We start from the raw sequence: 13,932 nt of genomic DNA, 5'->3' as shown, positions 1-13,932 counted from the left end.
TTCTTTACTGAATAGCCGGCTGCTAGAAACCCTCTTGACTTCTTCCTCATCGAATAACGCTAGGTACAGGAATTTTTAGAATTTTTCTACTTATGAAATAAGTAGACATGCAAACTTTACTTTCCGTCAACTAACGATGTATTTGACCTCCATACACAATAAAAATCTCACTTTCCACATGAGTATGTAACTTCCTGCAAGTCTCTCGTACAGTCGGACGTTAGAAACAAATTGAGCTGCAGTTAAAAGAAAGTTGGCTTGGTATCATGCCCTTTCTTAACATGAATCATAAAATGAGTCTTGCCTCTAACAAGGTTGAGTCTATAGTCTACAAGAGTACTTTTTCAACTGTTCCTGTTTTAATAACAACAGTCAATGACACAATAAGCACAGAGCTGCATATACACTCAATGGTTCTTCACTACACACTCACTAAAACATTTATGAATTGACCGACAGGTACTTGTCAGAGCCGTCCGACCGCCGAGTCTACTTTCTTCACACAGCTGATTCTAAACCTGCACACACAAACATGTGATGTGCAGTAGGTAGAATTCTACCATCCCACACTCATATCCAGAATATCGTGTATTCGAGACGGTAGAAGGCTGAGTGGTTCTAGAATTTACACAGAAATTCTCGAATCACTGCAACTGGTCTGAATGATATCGAAGTGGAAAAGAATATTATCAGAGAAGGGGGAAATCGTATTACAAAAGGAAAAAAATTGTGTGAAAATTAATCAACAGATGGTAGTGTATGTATGAAAAAAGGTAAATGAGAAAAAACACCTGTTATGGTCACGACCCATTGAAGTTGGTATAAACACGCCAGGTACACAGCTTTTCCTCCTTTCATGGCTGCCACTTTCGCCAAGAATGTCTCAATTCAGGATCGCGCACTGCTTGTAAAGCTGTATTACAAGAATGATGACTGTGCACACGTCGCTCTGCAGAAGTTCTGAACGCTGAAGGGTTTGAAAATACCGTTGGTTCGATGACTGCTGTGGGTCTCGAGAAAATGATTCGAAAATTCGAAAAGACTGGTTCTTTTGGTGCGCAACCTGGTAAAGAAAGGAAACGAAATGATTTGACGTCAGTGGAATCAGTGACCACAGCAATGCAGGAGGAGACAAGTGATGGTGAGCAAACGTGTAGCACATGGAGAATTGCCCAAACATTGGACATAGCCATGAGCACGGTAAGTAATATCCTACTAAACATTCTTCTTTGCTATTCATTCAAAATTACCCTTATGTACGAGTTGATTCATGTTCACCAGCCAGCAAGAGAGACCTTTGCTTTGAATTTCTTGCTCACATGCAGGTGGGCAACATTTTATCATGGACGATTTTGTGGATGGACGAAGCCTACTTCCGTCCGACAGGATATGTCAACACACAGAATTGTCGTACGTGGGCAGTGGAAAATCCACACGAAAATCAAACAGTAGCGCTTCATCACGAAAAGGTCACTGTGTGTTGCTGGATTATGGCATCATTTATCATAGGCCATATTTTTTCAAAGAGACAGGTGCTTCCAATCCTGTCATCTGTACCATCACTGGTAAGCACTATGAGTGTCTTTTGTGCAGTCACGTCATTCCAGCTGGATGTGAGGATGGGATCATTTTTATGCAAGATAGTGCACCTCCATACATTACAAATCCAATTAAGCAGCTGCTGAAGTGTCATTTCGGAAATGCTAGCATTATCAGTCGCCATTTTCCTGCGGCCTGACTGTCTGGTCTGAATCCCTGTGACTTCTGGCTGTGGGGCTATCTCAAAGATATTATGTTCAGTGTTCTGATTGCAAACTTAGCTGCATTGAAGGCACACATTGTGCAACACAATCTGAATGTGACCCAGGAAATTCCTCGATGAGTTGCGGAACATGCTGTTTCTTGATTTCAACTTGTTGCAGAAAATGGTGGATAGCTTATTGAACATGATCTGCGCCAGTCACACAAAAATTAATAATCCGATTGGATTTTGGTTGATGCTTTTTATGCGGTTTTTGGCCTCCAGACAATTAAAAACCGATGTGATTGGTGTTTTTTATGCGGTTTTGGTCTGAGGACAATTAAGAACCGATTTATCCCATCTGATGCGATATGAGCTTGCCATGGTTATGGGTTTATGTAACTAACAGTATCACACTGCGACGGGGCGGGGTTTGTGCACTAATCATTGTGATTCAATTACTGATGTTCACCTACCTCAGTATAGCATCCATTCACCACCCGTCGCTCTGTATTCGTAGGTACTATGTAGACGACGAGAAAAGCAGCGTTGAAGAAAACCACCGTCCATAATGACGATTACAAAGTCCGCGTAACTCAAGTAACAAGATAAACCAGTAAATCTCTATTAATAACGGGCAAAGTGGATACTTCCCCGTTCATTGGAATTGTTTGTTTGTAGATACTGAGGTTTTATTACGGTCCTTTTCATTTACGGTGTCAACAAGCCCACATTTACGTTGGTAGTACATCTACTACTAGTTCGTGCAGCTTATATCACACGTAAGACAGCCAGAAATGTGCTATGTCTAACCCGAAATATTACGAGATTCACTCAGGCAATACTCTGTTACGAAACGAATTCACATTCGGTCCTTTTCAGTGGATGCTCCGAAAGAAGATGCTCGCCAAAATATTCGGTACATGCATACGGAACACGCCACGCAGAATATTCACAAAGGCCGATAGTTTCACACGCGGTTTACTCTGCTACCAACATTCCAAAACCTCTCAAAACTTCACCGAAATGTCCGTAATTGCATCTGCTAGCACGGCGATATAAACCGAGCGAGATTTATCCGTCATTTCTTCATCTTACATATATTTTTTTCCGACACATTTAACATGACCTTCCCGTCCGACAGCGAGTCCACGACTGCCTGAGTGCCGTCGCTCACAGGGCATATAACTCATTCAATTACACGGGAAAGACTTTTCTCTCATTGGTTGATCAAAACGATCATCCGATCAGATTAACCTTTCATTATCAGTTTCTTCACTCCAATGACATTCGGAGATGCATCTACGTCATTTCATATTGCAAACATTCACAAAATGTTCCACAAAACCAAACGAAACGAAAATTAAAAGAAAACTATGCTTCAAATATACTTTAGAACTAAGTATCCTCTTACTATCTTTCTGGCTACCTTATTACAAAAGCAAACGCTCCTAGACATACGTCATCCACCAGTTAGGGGGATTCACCATTTTCAGGACATCCTGGTTACTTAACACTTGCTAGTTACGGATGGTGTAATATATTATAAAATTGAAATTTGACGTATGTGCCCACATACACACTCACATTCACTCTCATCTACTCCAACCTTAACATAAAATATAAATATCAACTTTTATTATTTCCATTAGGAAAGCAAAATTATTACAAATTTAGAATCAAAATCCCATAAAATAACTTGTGCGCACTGAGAGTGCTGTTATTGTTTTCAAATAACAAAGAAACTTAAACTGTCATGATTCCTATTTGAATTTACTTTTCTAAGTGTCGGTTAAGCACTTTTTTAATAAGTTTTTGATATTTCCAAAACTATTAAAGTTATCTGCATGAAAATTTTACACACTGCTCTTCTAAATTATAAAAGTCCCTATACCAAATTTGAAAACAAACAGATCATATATATTATAGTTGTTTAGTTTCCTATGTGAGATAAATAAGTGATCTTAGTATGCTCCACACAGCGCAGTTCTCATGGTCCGCACATTATGGCATTATGACGTCAGCAGCCGACTACACAACGGCCGGGACTGGAGGCTTCATTGCCGGCCTCCTATACAGCTTGACCGAACGGAATAAAACTTATTGCCAAACTCTGCGGCATTACAACACCTGTACACCCAGGCACATTGAGTAGTACAGTTTATTTAACGTCAAACATACAGCTTAGGCATTGTTGTATGATTAATTTGTTATTTGTAGTCGACTAGTATTAAATTATGATGCTTACAGCGTCAATCTAAGGCTACATTTTGTAAAAATTTAGTTTTCTTTTGCCATACGTTTTCCTCCCTCTCCGATAATATTCTGTTGCAGTTTAACATCATTCTGACCAGTGTTGTTATTTCTACAGCAGTTTGAAAGTTTACCTTTAATTATAGTTGTGAACAGATTTATATAGTTATACAAAGAGAAATGTTAACACCTGACTTGTTGAAATTGAGGAATTGCCTCCTGTGTCACATGGAATGGGTAATTTGGCCATAGCAGAACATTTTAACGCCTGTGAGGCCGGAAGTTATAAGTGAAGACAGTATCGGACGTGAAAGCCTACGTTGTATGATCGAGACATGTCAACATCAGTTCGACATTTCGAAGGAATGCGCAAGAAGAAAGCACTACAACTGTGCACCCTCACCTTCCTGTTGCGCTGTAGGGACACTTCGACGGTTCCGAAGTTTCTGAAGGTGAATAGGATGTCTCGCTCGGCTCAGACTTATCGTATTTACAACCGTATGGAATCTGCAGTGTTACAGGAGAAGATTCATCAAACGCGGCGAGACCTGGTGGAAACCAACACTAAGCTTTTTCATTTCCACTTGGTTATTGACGATGCAATGTAGTGTGGCGATTGGAATAAGACTGACGGTCTAACATTCAAAACTATTTGAGTAAGTGCAGAAATATCGGTATATAGATAAAAGAAGTACTTACAGAAGAACATTTCGGGAGGTTGAGTCGAGGACAATTCTCGAACTACGTATTATTAACCTGTCTCACAAAGAGTTGTTAGAAGTTCAAATTCCTGTACTAGTAAAAATGAGGCAATTTTACTGTGACGCCCCAAAACATACCCACGGCGGATATTATAGCAAATATTGAGGCAGGTATCCGACAGCTTCCACAACAGTCTGCTGATGGAATTAGGATGGAAACAGCTAGGATTTAGCGTACGTGTAAGCCACCTAACTAATTTGTTGCAGGCGCAAAGGAAGGCACTGAGGGATATCAACGCAGATAAAAACATTGTAGTTCTTACTGCAGATAAAGGTAATACCACCATCATGTTAAAGAGCGGGGGTATCACAGAAATATTAATAATATTTTGGTCACCTCCAATTACAAAAAAAACTTCAGAAGGTTACGACTATGAAGATATTATAAATGACCTACGAGAGGTAAAAGCATCTTCATTCTCCTCCTACGACAAGAAGTTGCTTTGTAAAACAGAAGTATACCCACCTAGACTTTATGGATTACCCAAAGCGCACAAACTTGAGGTTCCTTCAAGGCCAACTGTCAGCGCTGTAGGCGGTCCCACCCACGAGTTAGTCAGACACCTACATCTACATCTACATGGATACTCTGTAAATCACATTTAAGTGCCTGGCAGAAGGTTCATAGAACCACCTTCACAATTCTCTATTATTCCAATCTCGTACAGCGCGCGGGAAGAATGAACACCTATATCTTTCCGTACGAGCTCTGATTTCCCTTATTTTATCTTTGTGATCGTTCCTCCCTATGTAAGTCGGTGTCAACAAAATATTTTCGGATTCGGAGGAGAAAGTTCGTGATTGGAATTTCGTGAGAAGATTCCGTCGCAACGAAAAAGGCCTTTCTTTTAATGATGTCCATCCCAAATCCTGTATCATTTCTGTGATATTCTCTCCCAAATTTCGGATTAATACAAAACGTGCTGCTTTTCTTTGAACTTTTTCGATGTACTCAGTCAGTCGTGTCTGGTAAGGATCCCCCACCGCGAACAGTATTCTAAGAGAGGCAAGTGTAGTGTAGACAGTCTCCTTACTAGGTCTGTTACGTTTTCTAAGTGTCCTGCCAATGAAACGCAGTCTTTGGTTAGCTTTCCCCACGACATTTACTATGTCTTCCTTCCAATTTAAATTGTTCGTAATTGTAATTCCCGGGTATTTAGTTGAATTTACGGCTCTTAGATCAGACTGATTTATCGTGTAACCGAAGTTTAACGCGTTCTTTTTAGCACTCATGTGGATGACCTCACACTCTTCGTTATTTAAGGTCAACTGCCACTTTACGCACCATTTCGATATTTCTTCTAAATCGTTTTGCAGTTTGTTTTGATCTTCTGATTATTAGTCGATAAACGACAGCGTCATCTGCAAACAACAAAAGGCGGCTGCTCAGATTGTCTCCCAGATCGTTTATGTAGATAAGGAACAGCAAAGGGCCTATATCACTACCTTGGGGAACACCTGAAATCACTTCTGTTTTACTCGATTACTTTCCGTCAATTACTACGAACTGTGACCTGTCTGACAGGAACTCACAGATCTAGTCGCATAACTGAGACGATATTCCATAAGCACGCAATTTCACCACGAGCTTCTGGTGTGGTACAGTGTCAAAAGCCTTCCGGAAATCCAGAAATACGGAATCGATCTGAAATCCCTTGTCAATAGCACTCAGCACTTCATGTGAATGACGAGTTGGTTGTGTTTCACAAGAACGATGTTTTCTAAACCCATGTTGACTGTGTGTCAATAGACCGTTTTCTTCGAGGTAATTCATTACGTTCGAACACAATATATGTTCTAAAATCCTGGTGCATATCGACGTTAACGATATGGGCCTGTAATTTAGTGGATTACTCCTACTACCTTTCTTGAATATTGGTGTGTCCCGTGCAACTTTCCAGTCTTTGGGTACCGATCTTTCGCCGAGAGAACGGTTGTATATGATTTTAACAATGCACCAGCATACTCCGAAAGGATCCTAATTGGTATACAGTCTGGACCAGAACACTTGCTTTTATTAAGTGATTTAAGTTGCTTCACTACTCCGAAGATATTTACTTCTACGTTACTCATGTTGGCAGCTGTTCTCGATTCGAATTCTGAATTATTTACTTCGTCTTCTTTTGTGAAGGAATTTCTGAAGGCTGTGTTTAGTAAATCTGCTTGGCAGTACTGTCTTCCTTAGTATCTCCATTGCGATCGCGCAGAGAAGGCATTGATTGTTTCTTGCCGTTAACATACTTCACATACGACCAGAATCGCTTTGGATTTTCTGCCAGGTTTCGAGACAAAGTTTCGTTGTGGAAACTGTTATAAGCATCTCGCATTGAAGTCCGCGCTAAAATTCGGGCCTCTGTAAAAGATCGCCAATATTGGGGATTTTGCGTCTGTTTAAATTTGGTATGCTTGTTTCGTTGTTTCTGCAACAGTGTTCTAACCCGTTTTGTGTACCAAGGAAGATCAGCTCCGTCGTTTGTTAATTTATTTGGTATAAATCTCTCAAATGATGCCGATACTATTTCTTTGAATTTAAGCCACATCTGGTCTACACTTATATTATTAATTTGAAATGAGTGGAGATTGTCTCTCAGGAAGGCGTCAAGTGAATTTTTATCTGATTTTTTGAATAGGTATATTTTTCGCTTATTTTTCGAGGATTCGGGGATTGCAATATTCAGTCTTGCTGTGACAGCCCTGTGTTCACTAATCCTGAATCGGTTTTGATGCTCGTTATTAACTCAGGATTATTTGTTGCTAAGAGGTCAAGTGTATTTTCACAACCCTTTACTATTCGCGTGCGCTCATGAACTAATTGCTCGAGATAATTTTCAGTGAATGCGTTTAGCACAATTTCGGATGATATTTTATGCGTACCTCCGAAATTAAACATGTATTTTCGCCAACATATCGAGGGTAAATTAAAGTCACCACCAACTATTATCGTATGATTCGGGTACGTGTTTGAAATTAAACTCAAGTTTCTTTTAATCTTTCAGCAACTGTATCATCTGAATTGGGAGGTCGGTTGCCTCATTGCTGCGACCTGACAATCATATTAAACATTCAGCTCATTTCATTGACAAGTTAAAGCAAATGAATGTGGGCCCTGATAATATCCACATTAGTTTTGATATTGCGTCGTTATTTACCATGATTACAGTATTCAAAGCTATCTCATGCATAGCGGATATTACTGCAACACTCCCTCACCACAACGTACTTCCAATACAATAGTGACTTTTATGAATAGATTGACAGGTTGGCTATGGGCAATCCCCTTATTCGAGCTGTGGCTGTATTGTTTATGGAGAATTTTGAACAATGGGCATTGCAGACTGCCAGATGGTATCACTATGTCGGTGACACTTTCGTAGCGTGGGCACACTAAGCAGAGAAGTTGGAAGCCTTTCTGACACGTCTAAACAGCATTAATCCGAAAATCCAATTTACTATGGAGATGGAGTAATGGGCAACTGAATTTCCGGATGTGTCTGTGGTTCAAGGACGGAATGGAGCTTTCGGCTATAAGGTGTATAGAAAGGCCATACATCTACATCTACATCTTCATTAATACTCCGCAAGCCACCCAACGGTGTGTGGCGGAGTCATCTGCCTCTGCATAAAGATTCAAACCACCACCCTAGACAAAAAAGAGGTGTAATAAAAACCTCGGTTGATGGGGGTACAAAATTTGTGAATCTGTTTATTTAAAAGATGAGACTGAACATCTATGGTCGACTTTCGTGAAGAATGGCTATTCTAGCAAGGAGGTAGATCGAGCACTTTGCTCTAGGCAGAGAATCGGGAGCAAGCAGCAAGGTTTTTCTTCTGTTCATTGGTTAGGTCAAATATCGCATTGGGAAAGTGTTAAGCATGTGTGGGATGGAAACTATTTTCAGACTCACCAGAAATAAAAGAATATTTAAGCTCGGCAAAATACGCACGACAACCTTTGGCTACACTGGGAGTATTTAAAATTCCGTGTAATTGTGGACAGGTTTATGTCAGTACCACAAAGAGAAGTGTTAACACCCATCTTGCTGAACATAAGAGGGATTGCTACATGGGTCACATGGATTAATTTGCTGTAGCAGAACATGTTTACCAGGAAGGTAACCATGAAATAATATTCAGCCAAACGAGCATCATATCTGAAACCTCGCATTATTTTGTGTGCATGTATAGAGAAGCTATCGAGAGTGGTAAACACCATAATAATTTTAACAGGAGAGCTGAAGGGGCTAAACTGGATATAATTTGGATGTCAGCATTGCACCGGAAGCGTGTCTATCGATTACTTTCAGTCAAGAATGTTGGCTTTACCAGAGACAGTCTCATAGCTGATGCCACATGATGGACAGTGGCGCCCTCTGCACTGCCTATATAATCAGCGCTTCCTCGAGTTCTCTTTGCAGCTCACCGCTGTACCTCGGGGGAAATCTTCGGCAGTCAGAAACGAAAAGTCAGGGGAGAGTTTTATACATCTACCACAGTTTATGAGCCCTGAAGTTTTAAGTGACGAGATTCTTGTTTCCTAATAGACCACAAAATTAATGTATTTTTGTCCAGATGCTTGAACCAGTGAGAGACTATCTATTGATTTTATTTACTCAATCTGTATCACTGATTGTCATTATTTTACTGTTGCTATCTGGAGAAAATTCTACCTTGTACCCTATGATTCCTTTTAAATATCTAAACATTCTTTTTACTCACTACCAGTGAACCTCTCTAAAACAATTATTAAATCTGCTGAGAAGACTGACAGCGAAACGTACATCAGATACGGGGATTTGGCATAGATATGACAGACTTCATGTTTTCTCCTAATAAGATACACTGACGTCAGTTGATTTGACAGCCCCAAAGTCCAAAGCAAGTTGAACTTGTGTATTGGCTTGGCTTCACTCACTCCAAATTTCTCCAGGACTTTTCTTGCATAGGATTCCTGGGAGATCCATTTTTTCCATTTTCACGATTTCATTTTATTTCTGTGCCTAGGTATTGTCTCAAAGGTCCTACAACTTTCAAAAATCTCTTCAAAGTACGTTTGATGTGTTTCAGAACATGCATACCATTTGAGAATAATATTATTCCATCCACAAGTAAATCAACAAATGCTATTTAGTACTATCTCTAAGAAAATAGATACGTGGATCAGTTAATGATTTTCTCAATTTCAATTTCCTTCATACCTCATCAGTTTTTTTATTCCCAGTCTGGCCAGCCTGTTTATGCCTGTGTGGAGCTTTCTTCGGCCTCAATACTTGTGCAGAAGCTATAAAAAATTTTGTTGTAGCATGACATAAATTGCTTCATTTGGCTCTCCATAGAGAAATATAGTGGCGATACCAATATGGTTGATGTCCTGGCTCTCTCTGGCTGTCATAGACAAGAGATGTGTAATGGATGCATGTTGGACCATCGATGTTGAGGTTTCCTGATGAAAATAACACCTTGAAAATGAGACTGGCCTTTTAGCATTAAATTTGCCGCAAATGTTTCTGGTATAGGTCTGCTTGTCGTAGGCTGTATCTTTGACACTCACTTAGTCTTGAGAGATTTGTATCCCCAATGTAGCTTTACCACTCTGAATGTATCATGATGAACTAGAAATGAGATTTTTTTCTTCATTTCTTTTTCCATTATTCCTTATAAATCTTCTTTCAATCCATTGTCTTCATTTGGAAGTCCTTTTTGAAAGTAGTAAGTGAAATATGTTGGCCATTCCCTGGGTTTTGGTTCCCCCTTGATCTTCAGGATATAACCACATGACAAACTATCAGGCCCATATTTTGAGTATGACATTTCACTGCTTCATTTTCCATTGGACCACCATCAAAACCGTAAAACCGATCATTATAATTATCTATTGGTTAAATGTCTTCCTCAGTGCATGAATTATTACACTGGACTCGCATTCGGGAGGGCGACGGTTCAATCCTGCGTCCGACCATCCTGATTTAGGTTTTCCGTGATTTCCCTAAATCGCTCCAGGCAAATGCCGGGATGGTTCCTTTGAAAGAGCACGGCCGACTTCCTTCTCCATACTTCCATAATCCGATGAGACCCATGAACTCACTGTTTGGTCTCTTCCTCCAAACAACTCAACCCCAACCCCATGAATTACTGATATCATGAAGAACTGCTTTTGGTTTCAAACTTAAGACACTGATCATCTTAAGTTTCTCCATCTTCGAACTAGAAAAATTTTCATCCTTCAGGAAATTTATGTAGCTGCTGAGAGTTACCTGGTAAGTCCCACTTTCAATTAATCAAAAGGCTTTGGTTGTATGGCTTAAGTCTGCAAATATCAACTTCTATGACTTAACCCACTCTTTGTAATGGCATTTAAAAATATGAACCACCGAAAGCAGCTAAAAGTCCATAAGTGGTAGTAAAGAAGGCTTTCCCCTGTACCAAAATTGGTAGGGCATTTTGTATATTCTGGAATGAAGGTTGCCACCATGCCACCCACCCCACATCCACCTCTCCTGCATCTCACCTTGACCTTCCTCCTGCTCCTGCTTGTCCCTCTAATATTGTTCTTGCCCCCACCCCTCCCATGCCCATTCATATACCCATCCCCATCCTCTACCTTTAGGTTTCCCTCCGCTCTGTGATCCAATACGAGAACCCTTGCGTAAGGACAAAGGCTGGCAAGGCAAAAGCTGTACCAATTTAGGGGTGAAGGATGCAACCACACCATCTGCTCCCACTTCTGCCTCCACTTTCTCCTGCGCCTGCCCTTCCCATTCCTCTGCCCCTCACCCTACCTACACCACTTCCCCCTGCCACTTCCCTGCCCCTCCTACTCTCCTGCTGGCAAAAGAAAGAATATCAGTTCTGTGATGAATGATACTACCATCCACATCTCCTCCTCCCCCTAACCATGCTTCTATATGCTTAGTAAGTTAACATACAGTCTTATGAAAACAGTAATGAATATGAAAAACAAGGTTTTTGTGCACTTAAAAATATCTTCAGGTAAACACTACTGCTAACCCCAAATTGCTTTTAAAATTACACAAAATTAGTGGTATTATTTCATTTGCAGCTCATAGGCCATTTTCAGCTAACTACATTTCTTTTTGATGTGTGTCCATCCTCGCAGCACTTATTCATTTATATGTCACACTTGCACCTTAACGTCATATATGTTGTAATTGATTTACAATCTGGTTCGTAATTCAGTCTTCTTCTTCACATTAGATACTCATAGAGTTCATGTGTTATTATTCATAATTATATAAGGAAATGATAGATTTCTACTCTGTGAAAAGATGACATGTTGAGTTTCAGACAGATACAATGAAAAATCTCATGCACACTGACTTTTGACCAAAACCTTCGTCAGGAAAGTGAACATACACACACATTCATGCACACAAGCAAGCAAACCTCACACACACATGGCTGCCATCTCTGGCAGCTCAGAACAAACTGCATTCTAACTACATTAAATTGGAAACAAACTCAAGTGCTCAAAAGGTAATAACTGAGAGACAGGACTGACATTTCCACTTTTATATTATTTTAGAACATTCTTTCCCTTGTAACACATGGCATAGCATAACAAAATGGCTGAGCTACATAGAACACCAGAATAATTTTTTCTATAGGCATCACTTCTTTTACCCCCTTTCCCTGCTTATTTTTCTATCATTTGAATTTCAATCTTTGCAAGTATAGCTGTCAGTTGTTACACAAAATATAAGGGTCTTAATGCATAGTGCAGCAACTGACAAAAATTGTATTGTAAATGAACTCTTCAATAACGACATGAAACTGAATATTGACAAAAGTGTCTAAATTAGTAAAAAGACATGTTGGATAATGTTTAAAGTACCTATTACTTATTTCATTTTGAGATTACTGAAGATATGCTGAAATTAGCACATGCAGTTTACTCTGCTAGTGAACACGGGAGAATAATTTTGCAGTAATGTATTATGTGCATCACCCAGAATAGTTTGACTCTCAAAAGATAAAATAAGACAAATTAAAAGGTATGGATGTCATTTTCTTAGAGACTAGAAATAGGAAAGTAGAAGCTAATATGCACAATTTCCAGAGGTATTTCACTCTGAGAAACAAATGTAAATAAAATTGGATGAAAAACATAAACCACCAATTGAAAAGAGAATTCTCTTTTTTGGGGGGGTCCCATAAAGTAGTCCCCACAGAACAGTGCCTCTTGAACTAACTTCAACCAAGTTAGGGTTAAACATAAATAATTTATCACATCATTATTTGTAAAAGCTAAAATAGTTGAACTTTTAGTAATAAACATTATACAAAGATAACGTCAAAATTTTGCATTGCAATTATCGATTTACAGAACATCTGATAGATAATAGAATTTTCAGACTACTGGTAAAAGTAAACAAGTGCTCTACACAGATGAATTGACTTCCTTAAAACTAAGAATACTCGAACTTTATGTTAGTTTTCTCAGATTTTTAACACTCGAGTGGGGTTGCCATTTTTCATAACACAGGTCGGTGCATGGCATACTTTGGACAAATGTGAAGAATAACTGTCTTTATGTTGCCATGGTAAATATGTACAAGGAAAATCACAGTTTAATCTTAGTTAAATTAAACAACAATAAAATATACTTACATAATATGAGCAAAAGCACTGTTAAAATAAAGGGTAAAGAAATAAGTTACCATTTTATCACTCTGTTGCCACAGACAAATGTTAGCCTACAGTAATGATCCACTCGAAGCATTAAACAGTGTAGTTATAACAGATTCCATCCAACCGCTTATTAGATTACTAAATATCTCTCAGAAAACTGTCTCTTTGTGGGATTGTGCTGCTAGCTCATCTGGGTCATTTTCTTGCACAGATCATATTTTTTTTCTTGCCTAGTGTTCTGATTTATATTATGTTGCTACTGCTCATTTGGATGTGTGATGATGCAGTTTGTCGTTGTGCTACCTGAAGGAATAATGAAGAAATAGGTATGGGCTTGCAATTGTGAAACAAAAATGGAAGGGTGCACAACAATTTTATTTGTAGTTGGTCCACTCAAGGGTTAATGTAGGTCCCTTAAATTTAATTGGTAGTGAAAAGTTTTCCTTGTTTTTCAACATTTCTCAAATTTTTAGATATTGGATATTTATTGCATCCCTTCTTTTTTCTGTAAATTTCTTTCCACTTCCTCCT

The sequence above is a fragment of the Schistocerca serialis genome, chromosome 5, assembly GCF_023864345.2.
Source record: "Schistocerca serialis cubense isolate TAMUIC-IGC-003099 chromosome 5, iqSchSeri2.2, whole genome shotgun sequence".
In the NCBI taxonomy this organism is placed as follows: Eukaryota; Metazoa; Arthropoda; class Insecta; order Orthoptera; family Acrididae; genus Schistocerca; species Schistocerca serialis.
The sequence above is the reverse complement of the archived record's forward strand: the minus strand, read 5'-3'. Positions refer to the sequence as shown.